This window comes from Gorilla gorilla, chromosome 5 (assembly GCF_029281585.2).
Source record: "Gorilla gorilla gorilla isolate KB3781 chromosome 5, NHGRI_mGorGor1-v2.1_pri, whole genome shotgun sequence".
NCBI classification, from domain to species: Eukaryota; Metazoa; Chordata; class Mammalia; order Primates; family Hominidae; genus Gorilla; species Gorilla gorilla.
This window is the reverse complement of record NC_073229.2, coordinates 149,950,875-149,967,559: the sequence shown is the minus strand read 5'-3', so window position 1 is coordinate 149,967,559 and position 16,685 is coordinate 149,950,875. Positions and strand designations below refer to the sequence as shown.

Here is a 16,685-nt window from a genome sequence, read left to right as displayed (position 1 = left end):
GGAAGTTAGGCTGTGCACAAGGCTGCCTCTGCTGGCTGACCCGGTACATCCTTCCAGCAGAATCTCAACTCCCGACACCTGTATCAAAGTTGCCACTCTTAAAACACATCCCTTCACGTAAGCAGAGGCTCCTGAATACTCAGCACAACAATATCCCAGCCTCGTCGATCTCCCGAATAATCTGACTTCTAGAAGGACCTTCTCTAAATTGGCCCTAACGTGTTGACGGTAAGGGTTTGCACCATCGATTTTATATACCAACTAGCTAGCTCTGAAATACACAGAAATCCACAGCGACTTCTACATGCCACTAATAACCCTTTGCCTGTCTACATGTTTTGGCTAGAAAGATGGGAAGAACGCATCTGCTAATCCAGCCGGAAAAACACAGTGACATATTTCCACCTGAGCTGCTGAAAATCCAACGGTCTTCTCCCCAAATAAGCCCCATGCCAACCTGTCCTCCCCACTCTCGCACCGGCGCGCACCCCCACGAGCCCCCCAGGGGGTGGGCGGGGAAGGGTCAATCTCTCCTTCGCCCCCGCTCGGCCTCCCGAGCTCAAGCAGAGGTTTTCAGGTTCACAGGGGGCTACGCCCAGCGCCATTAGCACACCTCCGAGCGCTCCACCGAGCCCCCGGCGGGAGGCAAGTTTGGCCGGTCCTGGACCCTGCTCGCGGCCTCTCGGCGGCAGCATCAGCGGCGGGCGGCGGCGAGGGCTGGGCCCCGCCTCACCACCTACCTACAGGGCGGGGGCGCCGGCTCCTGGGGTCCGGGAGAGGGGGATCGGCCGCATGCATTTCTGGGAGCGGTGGCCTCTGCTGCTGGGCGCCGGGGAGCGCATCCTCTCGGCGGGTGGAAGGAGGGGTCAGGGGAGGACCGTACGCCGAGGAGGAGCAAGGGGAGGAGGCGGGAGCTCCGAGGCGCGCGCCCGTGGGGCCCCGCGTCCCGATCGGGTGTGCGCAGCCGCCGCAGTCGGGGTGTCTTAGGCCTCTTCCCACGCGCGACGGCTCGCCAGCCCCGCAGCTGCGCCCACCGTCAGGGCATCGGCCGCTACGGGGTCCCGGGCCCGGCCGAAGGCGGGCAGCCGCGGGTGGCGCGACGCTGTGCAGACGCCCGCCTCTAGCTCCGCCCGGCCAGTGGCGCGCGCTGCGCCCCACAGCGGTTGCGGGGGCCTGGGAGCTCGGCGTCCGGGCTCCGCCGCTTGGACTGCAGTTGCGGCATCCTCCCCGCCCCCCGCGACCTCCGAGCTGGGAGGCTGGGCACCCCGGCTAACCGCGGCTGCTGCAGCCTCCGCTGCCGCGAGCCCGGCAGCTCCGCCCCGGAGAGCTGCGCGCGCGGCCTCCGCAGGCCTCGGCCCTTTGTGGCGCCTCCCGAGTGCGGGCGCCTTCCTGCCCCAGCGAACCGCCGCCTGGCAGCGGCATCTAGGAGGGTCCTCTTACCTCACCCCGGGCCGCTTCCCCCTTACAGTTGGCCCGCCTGGCCCCTACTCTTCGTGGGAAGTAAGGCTTTGACAGCAGAGCAAGAGTTAGAGCTTTTCCCCAGCTTTAAAGCCCTTTGACTTTCCTTCCAGCTCAGGACCGATGGCCACAATAAATTCATCCTTGTGTACCTTCTGGCGTTGCGTTTAGCAGAGGGGCCCGCCATCTCCTTCCGCCTCCCGTTCCCGGTACAGCATCCTGGATGCTGCCAAATTGCAGTCATTACAGCAATAAGAACATAGCAGTTGGGCCCTCCAGCCGACTCTTGGCAGAGACTCGAGAGAACCTTGGAGGGGGAAGGTTTGCATCAGCTGCGGGGCCTGTGCCTGTGAGCTCCCCATCCCCAGTTGGGTGCTGTTCCCTCTGCGGTCCCATGACCAGCACTGCAACAGGACTAGGAGGATCTGGCCGTGGAGTTCATTCACTCTTATACGCAGAAAAATATCCCAAGGAAGGGCCTGCAACTACTCTGTTAACAGTGTGTTACAGGCCTTCCACACAGATAAACTAGATAGCAGCCTCCTCTGGGTTGTTGATGCAGCTTAAGCTGTAATAACCTCTCTGGAAGGCGGAGCAAAGCGTTAACAGTGGTGGCTTTGGCATTTCAGCAGCAGGTGGTCATGTTATACTGTCTTGCAAATGTAGAATAATTGCCCAATTTTGCACTAAGCACGTATTAATTTAGACGTCAGGTTTATATCTTTGGGATTTGAATGTAAAGATGTTGGATTTTTTTTTCTGTAGCCATTGTGTTATTTGTAAATTGTTTAGCATTTAGTAAGGGAAAATTAGGTTCCTAAAATATAAAGAGCTGATTGCATTGTATCAAAGGAACATGGTTTGAGATCTCCAGGGAAGCTGAGCTGCTCTCACAGTTCTTTGATGAGTGCTTTTATGATTTTGCAATCTAAGGTTATTGAAAATCAGGCAAAAGAAAAACATGTTCCATGGCAAGGACAAATTGTGACTAAATAGCTAAGATTTTTTGAGATAGTTCTTTTAAGCAAATTGAAGGTTGGGTGTGAGGCCCTGTGGGAGCTGCACTGCGCTTGTCCAGGAAGCACCCAGTGGGGTGTGACTTGGCTGCTTCCTGACACTGGTTGATCTAGAGCCCCACTTTATTTTCAAAAGATAACTATTATTATTTATGATATTTTCCCAAATTTAGAATTACTTGATTATAGGAATATGTATGTACATATCTGATGTATAAGTAACAGGCTGAAGTCACTTAGGAGAATTTGGCAGTTGCTTATTTAACAAAATTTTTAAGTTTTGAATGTAGTTTCTGAAGGAAGTGTCCATTGACTTACAAGTTTTCACTGTTTCTCATCCTTTTACTACCAAGAGGCCCCTGTTGTTTTTCTCTATGGACTCCATGTTTTGTAAATAAATTAAGCAGTGATGTTTTTATTAGACAAAAAGCTATAACTGAGTATGAATTTTTGAAGTTGTGACCATCAATTATAAAACGTCAGTCTTCTGGCCAGGCGCAGTGGCTCACGCTTGTAATCCCAGCACTTTGGGAGGCCGAGGGGGGCGGATCACGAGGTCAAGAGATTGAGACCATCCTGGCCAACATGGTGAAACTGCTTCTCTACTAAAAATACAAAAAAAAAAAAAAAAAAAAAATAGCTGGGTGTGGTGGGTCCTGTAGTCCCAGCTACTTGGGAGGCTGAGGCAGGAGATTCACTAGAAACCGGGATGCAGAGCTTGCAGCGAGCGGAGATTGCACCACAGCACTCCAGCCTGGTGACAGAGTGAAACTCCATCTCAAAAAAAAAAAAAAAAAGGTCAGTCTTCCAAAGATATTGCAAGGAATGTAAGAATCCATCTTTATGAACTCCTCTAGGACCGCATGCTGTATCATATGCTTCTTATAACATTTTTATTATACTGAAAGTCCTGATATAATAAAGATTTCTGCTCCCCAGCTAAGGGAGTACAAACTCCTCCTAAAGATTCTTCACTCGTTCCTTTCCATTAACTGATTTACCTAAGCCTTGGCTTTATAGATAAATCGGAAGAAATGAAACTCTTCCTTGCATGTGTTGTCCAGTACTGTATGCCTTAGCTACTTGTAGCCGTTTAAATTTAAATTATGGCTAGACTGTGCTTTTGGATAGCACAAACTAGAACATTTTCATTATTGCAGAAAATCCTTTTGAACAGTGCTGCCCTAAATAGAAGGTCAAATTTTAATTGGGAGATAAGATATAATACATGAAATAATTTGGGAAATCTTAGTATACTACAGATCAAACCTCAGTAGAAAGTGTACTTCTTAAGAACATGGTAATCTTTAAGAATTCAGGCTCTGGCTTCAGACTACAGCTCCACCACGTGCTGACCTTGGGTAAACTACTTAACCTCAGTTGCTTTATCCGTAAAGGATATGCTTTATCCATAAAGAATGGTAACAGTACCAACTTTATAGGGTGGATATAGGAATTAAAGGAGATAATCCCAAGTGGTTCTTAAAGTCTAGAATGTGGCCATCAATCAAAGGTATTACTAGAATAATATACTTTATTATGATAAAGTTTTTAAAAATGGTATCCCTAACACTTTTCACTGTTCTTGGCTGTGGAAGTTACTTGGTAAATGCTGAATTAATGAAAAAATGTAATACCACACTGATTTTATGGCTGTGAGGGCCACTTTTAAATATGAAAACTGGCCTTTCTCTGTTGAAGGGTATGGGCCATTGGAGGATAATTTAGGTGGATTTGTCATTTAACTTTTGCAGGAATAAACAACCTTTGTATGATGAGACTTTGGAGTAGATAAGAGAAGCAGAGATCCCTTCCTCTATTAAAGGAAGAAGAGAGGAATCACTTCACTCCGCCATTTGTTTGTTTCGCTGAGCCTGTGGGAGGCAGCTGGATCTCTGGGTTCAGGCAACAGGATTTCTCCCAAGTGATTTTCTAGAGGACTAAGGTAGGCGGGCTTAGAGAAACATTGCCAAACAGTGGCAATCCTGCAAATGTGTTCGGTATTTTTCTTACCTATCTATCTAAAGACAATTCTTGTAATGAAGAAGCATGATTAGTATTTCTGTTTTTGAACACAACACTAGTAATGTCTCATGAAACTAGAATTCTAAAAATATTGGCAAATATTGCTCTAACATTGCCCAAATGAAAGGCTCCTGAGTCTCTGGTTGATCTAGAGCTCTACTGTATTTTCTTTTCTGGTTTTTTTTTTTTTCTTCCAGACAGGGTCTCATTAGGTCACCCAGGCTAGAGTGCAACCTCCAACTCCCAGCTCCATTGATCTTCCCACCTCAGCCTCCCAAGTAGCTGGGACTACAGTCATACACCACCACACCCGGCTAATTTTTGTATTTTTTGTAGAGATGGAGTTTCGCCATGTTGCCCAGGCTGGTCTCAAACTCCTAGGCTCAAGCAATCCATCTGCCTCGGTCTGCCAAAGTGCTGGGACTACAGACATGAGCCCCTGCGCCTGGCCTATTTTCACACCTGTAATCCCAGCACTTTGGGAGGCCGAGGAGGGTGGATCACTTGAGGTCAGGAGTTTGAGACAAGCCTGGCCAACACGATGAAACTCTGTCTCTACTAAAAATACAAAACTTAGCTGGGTATGGTGGCACATGCCTGTATCCCACCTACTTGGGAGGCTGAGGCAGAAGAATCACTTGAACCGGAGAGGGAGAGGTTGCCCTGCGCTGAGATCGCGCTTATGCACTCCAGCCTGGGCGACGGAGCCGGACTTCATCTCAAAAAAAAAAAAAAAGACAATGATTATTGTGTATGATATTTTGTCCCAAATTTAGAATTACTTGATTATAGGAATGTATATGTACATATGTGATGTATAAATAACAGGATGAAGTCACTTAGGAGAATTTGGGAGTTGCTTACTCTTTAACAAAATTTGTAAGTTTTGAGTGTAGTTTCAAAACTGGTTAAGTAATGACCTTGGAGCTACTGAAAATATTGAAATGTCTTTGGAAGATCTCTCAAAAGCTGTGGGAGAGGAGTTTTATGCATTAAGTGATGAGCTTAGGCTACTAGCACCAAGAAAATTCACTCTTTAGTGAACCTATCCTTCTTTCTCTAGCGCAGAGAGAAACACCTCTTTTCATACACTTGACTCAGGCCGGTTGGGACACAGGAGGCAAATACTGATGATCATGTGTGGAGGGATACGAGTAGCCATCCTGCAACTAAAGAGGCAGAAGAGAGTTTATTATTTAATAGTATTTAAGGCAGTGGCTCATTTTCACAAACTGGGGTCATTTGTCTACTGGTTAATTAAGATAATATCTTGAGTTTTGAGAAAAATGTAAGTGTCCTTTTGTGGATAGACCTATGTTCAGTGTTTCATTTGGCTTGTTATAAATCTGAAGAGGAGTTAGAAATCACCTTGGCCTTTGTGGCGTCTACCAGAGTGTACTGAGAAAGAAATATTGCTGTATATAGACATGGATTGTTGTCCGCATAGCTGTCATCATGTCATACTTATGGCTGATTATTTAGAGTTAGCCGAATAAATTTTTCCTTTTCTTTTATTCACAGCTAATTTAAAAATATCTGCTTTTGAATAATTTCCTGTTGTCTTATTTCTTCTACGAATAGTCTGTTCAGTAGCTTGAGAATTCATTACATAGTTTTTACACTTTCTGAAAAACATATTCAAATAAGCTGCTACAACATTGGTGCTAAAATATAATTTAAAATTTTGAAATGAATCCCTAAAAAAGTGACATTATGTGGTGGTGGTTTGTATTACTGGGTAAAATAAATTTACAGTGATTATGCTAATAGGGGTTTTTTTCAAGGGAAATAATTACAGATTAATAAATAGTTGTAAAAAATGTACAGGGAAGTCCTGTGTTTCCTCCTAGTTTTCTCCCCATGATTAATGTCTTACAAAATTACATTACAATATCAAAACTAGGAAATTGACATTGGTACAATCTTGAGAGCTTATTCAGATCTCACCAGTTTTTTTTCTTGAGACAGAGTCTCACTCTGTTGCCGAGGCTGGAGTGCAGTGGCACCGTGTTAGCTCACTGCAACCGCCATCTCCTGGGTTCGAGCAATTCTCCTGCCTTAGCTTCCCGAGTAGCTGCGATTACAGGCGCCCACCACCACACCCGGCTAGTTTTTATATTTTTAGTAGAGACGGGATTTCACCATGTTGGCCAGGCTGGTCTCGAACTCCTGACCTCAGGCGATCCACCTGCCTCGGCCTCCCAAAGTGCTGGGATTACAGGCGTGAGCCACCGCATCCAGCCAGTTTTCACCAGTTTTACGTACATTCATGCATGTTTGTGTGTGTGTGTGTGTGTGTGTGTGTGTGTGTGTGTGTTTATATGCAACATTATCATATCTTGTATCACCACCACAATAAAATACAGAGCTATCACCATGAGGCTCCCATAAGCTACTCCTTTAGAATCATACTGATCTTCCTCTTCACCACATCCCTATTCCTGGCAACCACTAATCTCCCATCTCTATAATTTCAAGAATGCTATATAAATTGAATCACATAGTACGTAACCTTTTAGATTGGCTTTTTTCCTCATTCAGTATAATTCCCTTGAGATCTATCCAAGTTATCACATGTATCAATAGTTCCTTCCCTTTTCAGATAATATTCCAAGGCATATCGATGTACCACAGTTTGTTTAACCATTCACCCATTGAAGGGCATTTCAGTTGTCTCCAGTTTTTGGCTATTATGAATAAAGCTACTGCTATGAACATTCATTTGCAGGTTTTATGTGAACATAAGTTTTCATTTTTCTGGGATAAATGCCCAAGAGTACATTTGCTGAGTCATATGGTAAGTGCATATTTAGTTTTTTAAGAAACTGCCAAACTATTTTCTAGAGTGGCTATACCATTTTATATTCCATCAGCATGTATATGTGATAAAAGATGGATTTTTAATCTATTAAATAAACTTATTATGATGATACATTTCTCTTATTATACCATAATTGCTTGGTTACTTGAACTCTACCAGACTAAGTTTTAAGGTCAGGGATCCTGTTTTGTTCAGTGTGGTGTCCTTGGTGTCCAACATAGTACCTGACATATATTAGATTCAATAAATGTTTATCAAATGAATGAATAGCTTAATAAACAAAAGAAGGACAGCTGACTCAGGTTGAGATCAAATTGAAAAACTATAAATAAATTATAATGATAGTTGAATATGAATTGGATGCCATGATTTTTCTTCTAACATTTTCAAATCAGAAATTGGCACTCTATAAGATGAATCACTTGTGGGCAAGTTAATAAAAATTAAATGTTAAATTATGTTGTTCCAAGGTTATTTTTGGCTGTACTTTGGTAACAGCAGAAGATTGTAAACAATCTAAATGTCCAATGATATGGAAATGCTTTAGTAAGATATCTATACGGTGGAATACCTACCCTGCAGTTGTCAAAAACAATGAGGAAACTCCATTTAAATAATGAACAACCTCTAAAAGATATTAATTAAAAAATACAGAAAATCATGTAGAGTATGCTACTCCTTGTGTAAAAAATTTAAAAAGGAAATTAAAGAAAAATAGATATATGCATGAAGATGTTAATTCTTCCTGTTATAAAGTACAGGCTATACCTGGGCCATGTTGTGCTTGAAAGTAAAGAAGTGCTCAAAAATGTATAGGGACATTCCAAAAGAACACAGGAGCCAGTTTGAATAGACTCCCTCTGGCTGAATTTGGGACGATTTAGGTTTTAAATGAATAATGACAGCAATAGAATATAACACATTGAATAAAAACTCACTAAAACAGAAAAAAGAATATGAGTCCAGGCTGATATTTAAAAATTAAATAAAGAATACAAAGAGGGAGGAAAGGAGGGAAAGTTCTTTTCAGAAGAATGATAAAATTAAAATATCACCATTTTGCCATCACTATAGCAATAATTGATTCAGACAAGGATCATCAGTGAATGCTAAACCCATTGGCTAAAAGTTTGCTGAGGAACAGAATGGTCTACAGTCTCAAAGAATCACTTCCACCGTTGATATTTGCTTTTTCCAACATTTGCCAATTAATTACAGTTATAAAAGGTAGCTTTATGATGGAGAAATATAGCATACACCTTAATCAAATGATGGTACATAGCCACTAAATTAGGGACTTAAAGCCATACAAATTTATTATCTTACAGTTCTGTAGTTCAGAAGTACAACGTAAGTCTCAGTGGGCTAAAGTCAAGATGTTGGCAGAGCCGCTTTTTGTCTGGAAGCCTATGGGAGAAGAGGAACCGCCTGCATTCCTTGGCTTGTGGTTCCCCTTCCTCCCTTTTCAAAGGCAGCAATGGCCAGATGAGTCTTTTGCACATCACATCACACTGACCTGACTCCTCTGCCCCCCGCCTCTTTCACTCATAAGAACGCTTGTGATGATTGGGGCCCATCCAGGTAATCTAGGATAATCTCCATCTCAAAATCTTAATCACATTTGCAAAGTTCCTTTTGCCATGTAAGGTGACATGTCAACATGTTCTGGGGATTAGGACAGTGACATCTCTGGTGTTGTGGGGTGAAGTGGACATTTCTGCCTACCACACTTACCCATCACAGGTAATGTGATACGCTGGAATTATGTGCATTCTGATACAATGCACACATCACTTAGGATAGTTGTCCTGCCAGAAGAAATATTTAAATTGACGAACTTTCTGAAACTATTGTCCTCCACTATTCAAAAAGGTCAATGATGTAAAAGAAAAAAGGCTGGGGAAACTGTTCCAGAGTAAAGGAAGGAGACTACAGATACGTGACAACTAAATGCAAGGTATAATCCAAGAGTGTAGCCTAGATTAAAAGAAAAACTATAAATGAGATTATTAGGACAACTAGAAAATTTGATTATTGACCATATAATAAATGACAATGTGGAATTAAATTTCTTGAGTTGATAATTATATTGATTGCTCTTAGTAGATGCATAATACAGTGTTTAGTATGTATGATAAAGCATCACGCTGTCTGCAGCTAACCCCAAATGGTTCCGAAAAAAATAGAGAAAGCATATATGGAAAATATCAATAATTGATGAATCTAGAACAGTACTGTAAGATAGAAATATAATGTAAGGACATGTATAATTTTATCCTAGTAGCTACATTAAAAAAGTAAAAAGAAAGCAAAATTAAGTTTAATAATATTTTATTTAACCCAATATATCCAATTATTCTCATTTAAAAATGTAATTAAAGTAAAAAGTATTAACACGATATTTTACATTTCTTTTTTTTAAATACTAAGGCTTAAACATACAGTGTGGATCCAGCATTTACAGAACATCTATTCATACTGGCTACATTTTAGTGCCTAATAGCCACAAGTTGCTGGAGCTCTAAATTGGAAGGCAAAGGTATGGATGAAGGGTATATGTGTGTTCAGTGTTCTATAGTTGCAACTTTCTGTTGCTTTGACATGTTTCGAAACCAAAAAGTTGGAGGAAAATGAACCAGATATGTGTTTATGTGCATAGATTATTTCTGGGAGATACAGAAGAAGCTGGTAACACTGGTTACTTCTGGGAAGAAGAAAGGAGTAGGAGGATGGTTTTCACCATACCCTTTTGTACTTTGTGTAAAATATTGTGACTAAACCTATACAAATTTAAACTAATATCTGCTTAATCATTTTATTCAAAACCAGATGGTCTAATGCTGTGGTCTAGCAACCCCTTAAGTAAGAGTTAAGCGCTCCACCTACTGAACTTGATCTAAGATTCCTTGGGATAGGAAAAAAGGGTCCCACTTAAAATACAATAAAGTGTAGAAATTTCTTCTAATGATTTTTCTATCTTATTATCTTAATAACCCCTTTAAATCTTCCTGTTCTCATATTACATATTTTCAGATAAAGTATATCAATGATTTAAACTCCATCTCTGAGCTGCTGAAAAAAAAGAAACACAGGCTCACCTCATTTTGTGGTAATGGATGATGACTGCAACTCACAGTGGCGCCGGATGTTGTGAGCAAGTTCATTACAAATTTATGTCTTACTTAAGCTTCCTTCCGTCTTGCAGCGGAGCGAAGTCTCTTGGGTTAGATTTCTTCAACTATAACGGCTGACATTTTCAAAGTTGAGTTATATCTTACTGCCCTCTGCATCTACTTTATGAGGGTTTCTGAATTAAGGCTGGGCTGTAAGGTGTCTTGACTCCTTTGGTAATTGCATCATTTCCTGGCCGTGTCTAGTATATAACGCGGAGAAGTGAAGCAATTGCCCAGATAATAACACAGTTTGGAAAGCAGGAGGATAACAAACACAGTGGGTTTGAAGGACTTGCTTGGAGCCTTGGGCAGATGTCCTGATCCTTCCCTAGGCATACCACCCGCAGCTCTCTCAGCCTCGTTAGCCTGCGTGTGCCAAATAAATAAAATAGAACCGCGTGCTATGAGGCTACGTGACCCTTCATCACCCATATTTGTAGAGCACGCGCTCTGCACCCAGGACAGCGCGGGGTCGCTCCGGCTCTTCGCCGAGAAACGCTCTCAGCTGGTGGCAATCTATCGTTAGATTTAGTAAAATGTTTAGAGGGACTTAACATCCGCGTGACAGAGAACGAAGAAAGACGGAGAGGGACAGAACTTAGATTTGGAAAGAGCAGCTAAAATGGTTAATAAAGTAATAAAGCAAATTACAAGGCTCTGGACAATACGCGTCCAGACAACACTTGTCTTGGTAAAGAGATTTACATGTTACGTAAAAGAATGAGAATTTCCAGGATATATTTTCCAGCATGGCAATAGGAAGAGGATTAGATTTGGAGGGTATAGGTTTTTTCCTTAAGGGGCCATCCCGGCGCTTCCGAGAATTTGCTTCAATTTCAGGAAATAGATTCAGGGACCAGGACTCAGAACAAGAACAAAGTGGGTGTGGCTTAGACGCAATACTCTATCCCCTACTGGTTAGAGGAATTAAGTGCAGATTTTTAACACAACAAATATATTTAGGGAGAAACGTTAAGTAAGTTCCCTGGTGGTCTAGTGGTTAGGATTCGGCGCTCTCACCGCCGCGGCCCGGGTTCGATTCCCGGTCAGGGAAATGTCGTTTTCTTTGACATTTGTATCCTGCACGCAATTTAGAAGTCAAAGAGTTTTGTGTAGTTTTCACTTGCTGGTTGGGTTTTTTTTTTCATAGTTTTTTTTTTCTTTTTAAATCATAAGTTTTATGTACTTTTCATTCGCTTGTTGGGGTTTTTTAATCATTAAAAATTGACCGTTTTAAAAGTTTATTTAATCTAAGGCTTAAAATACACCATCTCTATTTACAGGTAATGTAATTTATAATCAATCAAATAACATAAAGTTCTGTGATTCTAAAATTGTATTTTTCAGTTTTTAAAAATAATTTGGATGTGTTTACAAGCAGTCAGTTAAGCCTTTGTTTAACCTTGATTTTGTTTGACTAATAAAAGAGGAAGATAGTTTTATGAGGAATAATACTTATTCAGTTTCATGCTTAGAGTTAATTTTTAGTTTTTCTGTACATTCAGATTATGTACTTTGGAGATTATTTGCCTATATTGGAGCTATTCCTACTCTCATCTCTATAAATATGAGATCTTTTCTGAGATGTATGGTTGGACATAGCTAGTTTATTGTGTTTTAATAACCCATTTAGTTAATGTTTTTTTGGCTAATTTTAAATTTTCTCTAAGAGATTTACACAAATATGGTAAATGTGTTACATCCAGAGTATCAATTCCCACTATATAAACCATATAGGCCCCTCAAAAATGCACCTACTTATCATTAGTAATTCCCACATTCAGGGTAAAGTAGAATTCTGGGAGTTCCTCAAAGGAAAATATGGCAATGTTGGAGTCAAAAAAAGAAAAATAGTGTTATATAGACATTAAGTTTTTTTTGATCCTGAAAGTTCTAAACCATCCTAACCTTTGCCACTTTTTGAGCTGTTGGATTTTTTTTTTTTTTTTTTTAAATTTGAGACGGAGTCTCTCTCTGTTGCCCAGGCTGGAGTGCAGTGGCGCGATCTTGGCTCACTGCAAGCTCCGCCTCCTGGGTTCATGCCATTCTCCTGTCTCAGCCTCCCGAGTAGCTGGGACTACAGGCGCCCGCCACCACGCTCGGCTAATTTTTTTTTTTGTATTTTTTGTAGAGACGGGGCTTCACCGTGTTAGCCAGGATGATCTCGATCTCCTGACCTCGTGATCCTCCTGTCTTGGCCTCCCAAAGTGCTGGGATTACAGGCGTGAGCCACCGCGCCCGGCCCCGCCTTTTTTTTTAAGGAGAAATTTCATCATAGCATAGAAACAGACTGAAAGCTTGATTGCAACTAAAATGAGTTTGTTTTGCTCTCCTTTTAGCTGTGCTGAGACTGATTGGGAAGAGGAGAATGCTGAGTACTTAATGTTCCAGGAAGTCCATTGTGATAGGTGCCATGGGGTTAAGAAAAGATGTGATTTTTGGTGCTTAAGAAGCTTTCACTTCATTGGATAATTAAGACAAAAATATGTTGTCACCATTAACAAAAATAATTGGCACCATTCATTGATTATTTGCTGCATATCAAGTACTTCAAATAATCACGATATATGGTAAAAGAAAGGAGAAGGAAGTGAGCACTAGAATCAAAATAGAGCTTGAAAACTGTTTTTCAAGCTGGACCTAAAGGCTAGAAGTATCCGGAATGCCTGAGAAAAGGAGAATGGACATTGCTTCTAAGGGATCCAGGATGACCATGGTCTAGTATTTGCAACGAAAAGGACTAACTGTGTCAGACTGGCTGTAGTAGGGAACCTGCGCTGGGGAACAGTGGAGATGAGGGCAGATAGGTGACTGCAGCTAGATTATGGAAGACCTTAAGACAAGTCAAGAAATTACGAAGGGAACCCAAGAGGACTCGATGTCTGATAGGATATAAAGGGTTAAGAATAGGGAGGAATCAGTTATGAATCCTCGATTTGTTCTGTGTGGCTAGTAAAACTGGGGTGGCATTAAAAGTAATAGGAAGGTTGAGATGGAGAAACTGATGAAGAAGAGAAGGTAAGTTCAGTTTGAGCCCCATAGAGGCAGCACAGCTAAATGTGGTTGGAAATACAGAATGGGAATTTTGGTGATAATTAGGGTAGAAGGGAGAGATTTTGGAGCCATTAACTTAAAAGTTTGAGAAGATTTGAGCTCTTCCCAAAGAAAAAACCTATAAAAAGGATAGAGGACCAAGGAAAAAACCCAGGAGAGTATACAGTAAAGAAGAAGGGTAAGAGGTAGAAAATGGTGAAAGAGTAGTCAGAGAGGGGCCGGGCGTGGTGGCTCACGCCTGTAATCCCGGCACTTTGGGAGGCCGAAACGGGAGGATCATGAGGTCAGGAGATCGAGACCATCCTGGCTAACACGGTGAAACCCCGTCTCTACTAAAAAATACAAAAAATTAGCCCTTGTGGTGGTGGGCGCCTGTAGTCCCAGCCACTTGGGAGGCTGAGGCAGGAGAATGGCGTGAACGTGGGAGGCGGAGCTTGCAGTGAGCCAAGAAGATCGCACCACCGCACTCCAGCCTGGGCGACAGAGAGAGACTCTGTCTCAAAAAAAAAAAAAAAAAGGAAGAGTAGTCAGAGAGGTAATAATAAAAGGATAAGAGAGCTTCAAGAAGGAAGTAGCGGTGAAGAAAATAGCATACTGTAAAGAGATCAAGGAGAAAACGGAGGAGATTAAGCACAGTCAAATGGTAAGACAGTGACTGTTGGGTACAGAACAGACTGGTGGAGCCCATACCACAGTAAGGAAGTCTATCCAGGAGATCATTGCCAGAAACATGATTCAAGGTGTTGAGGGACTAATGTGAGAGACAACAACCTTATTTATGACCTACACGCTGCAGAAGGGCGAATATAGCGAAGAAAAAGAGATCTTATGAAAATAAAGAAATACTGTTATTCCAGAGCCAGAGACTGTGAATTAACCCTGACTGTGCCAATATCAGCTGCATTATCTGGGTTAAGTGACCCAGCTCTCTGAGCCTCTGGATCCTAAGGAGTACAAGAGAGACACTAACTTGCATGCATCCATGCATACTTCACAGAGTTATTGTCATTCATTCATCAATTTAGCAAACACTTATGTAATTCTTACTCCATGCCAGTCATCTTTGCATGCACAGGTATAGAAAAGTGAACAAGACTGTTTCTATGACAGTTGAATAGGAATCAAAGGAGAAAATCATTAAGGTTTTGATCATGGCCTATTAATTTAGAAAGGGTGCTGTTTGAGACGGGGGGTGGTGGTGGGCAATAGAGGAAGCCATGTTGCATTTAGATTTGGACTGAAGAGAGGTCACCCAAGTGAAGCTGTCTTGTACATGGGTTGATACGTTTGATTAATGATGATAGATTTGAAGTAGATCCAGCTCTGCAGTGAGAACTGAAGCCTCAATAGTGGAAATGATTGCCAAGAGATTGGTGCAGAAAAACAAACAAACAAACAAGGGGGCCAAGGTGTGGGGAAAAGAAAGAGAGATCAGATTGTTACTGTGTCTGTGTAGAAAGAAGTAGACATAGGAGACTCCATTTTGTTCTGTACTAAGAAAAATTCTTCTGTCTTGGGATGCTGTTAATCTATAACCTTACCCCCAACCCCGTGCTCTCTGAAACATGTGCTGTGTCAACTCACGGTTAAATGGATTAAGGGCTGTGCAAGATGTGCTTTGTTAAACAAATGCTTGAAGGCAGCATGCTCGTTAAGAGTCATCCCCACTCCCTAATCTCAAGTACCCAGGGACACAAACACTGTGGAAGGCCGCAGGGACCTCTGCCTAGGAAAGCCAGGTATTGTCCAAGGTTTCTCCCCATGTGATAGTCTGAAATATGGCCTCATGGGAAGGGAAAGACCTGACCGTCCCCCAGCGCGACACCTGTAAAGGGTCTGTGCTGAGGAGGATTAGTATAAGAGGAAGGCATGCCTCTTTGCAGTTGAGACAAGAGGAAGGCATCTGTCTCGTGCCTGTCCCTGGGCAATGAAATGTCTCAGTATAAAACCCGATTGTATGTTCCATCTACTGAGATAGGGGAAAACCACCTTAGGGCTGGAGGTGGGACATGTGGGCAACGATACTGCTCTGTAAGGCATTGAGATGTTTATGTGTATGCATATCTAAAGCACAGCGCTTAATTCTTTACCTTGTCTATGATGCAGAGAGTTTTGTTCACGTGTTTATCTGCTGACCTTCTCTCCACTATTATCCTATGACCCTGCCACATCCCCCTCTCTGAGAAATACCCAACAATGATCAATAAATACTAAGGGAACTCAGAGGCTGGCGGGATCCTCCGTATGCTGAATGCTGGTCCCCTGGGCCCCCTTATTTCTTTCTCTATACTTTGTCTCTGTGTCTTTTTCTTTTCCAAGTCTCTCGTTCCACCTAACGAGAAACACCCACAGGTGTGGAGGGGCAACCCACCCCTTCACCAAGGTTTGCAGGCTTGACTTTGGCTGGAGGAGGACATAGGAGGAAAGTCTGAAGGATGAGAGTCAGGAAAACTCGGGTCAATAAAGACAAAAGCAAATACAGTCTGGAGATTGCTGTGTAGTCATTAATAGAATCCAGCATATGTCATTTATTTGGTTAATTTTTAATGGAGTTTTTTTTTAAGGTTTTAGTTAATATCTTCCTTGTTGTGTTTTACTTATTCTATTGTTATTTTTAGTCAACAATTGATATTGTTATTTAGACACAGCAATAGATTACATCACCTACATACAGCTCAAAGTTGCTGCTTTGTAGAGCCAGAAAGTTGTGCTCTTCTTATTCTGTGCTTGTGAAGAAGGGGAAAATGCTGAAGGATTATTTGCAGAAATATTCCACATGTGAACAGGTGCTTCAAAGGTAAAGGAACATGAATTATTTAACCTGCACAAAAGAAAGCAAAGGTTATTTGCTGTATATCAAAAATATTTTTCCTGGACTTGTCCAATTATTTTGTTTTAAATACAAAATTGTCATTCATCTAGAGTTGGACTACTACAGTGAATAGTGATTTGGGCTGAGGCATACTGAGAATTGTAAGGATGCCTGAGAGTAACCAGGAGTGAGGAAGGAGGAAAGGAAGGACTTTTACCAGCATCTAGTACAGTGCTTTACATATGATTAGTATTGAATGAACAAAAGAAATTATGAATTAAACCAAGAAGTAGACTTCTAGGACTTCACTTGAAAACAATTATATG

The 16,685-nt window shown here is 41.9% G+C and overlaps 1 protein-coding gene and 1 non-coding gene across 10 annotated transcripts in view; one reads left to right on the top strand and one right to left on the bottom strand.

Annotated features, from left to right (window-relative positions):
- NCOA7 (nuclear receptor coactivator 7) overlaps nucleotides 1–10,931 on the bottom strand; it is a 154,254-nt gene extending 143,323 nt beyond the window's left edge. Inside the window, exon 1 of one of the 9 annotated variants that reach the window (XM_055391567.2) lies at nucleotides 10,419–10,931. The gene's annotated coding sequence lies outside the window, so the exon portion shown is untranslated. Of the gene's footprint in view, nucleotides 1–613; nucleotides 1,317–1,440; nucleotides 1,991–10,418 lie in introns of those variants that run through there. The other 8 variants (XM_055391570.2, XM_055391571.2, XM_055391569.2 and 5 more) reach the window with 8 other exon arrangements.
- A 544-nt stretch (nucleotides 10,932–11,475) lies between these two features.
- TRNAE-CUC (transfer RNA glutamic acid (anticodon CUC)) lies at nucleotides 11,476–11,547 on the top strand. Its single transcript has one exon. It is a non-coding gene; the product is annotated as a tRNA-Glu (tRNA).
- Nucleotides 11,548–16,685: the final 5,138 nt, after the last annotated feature.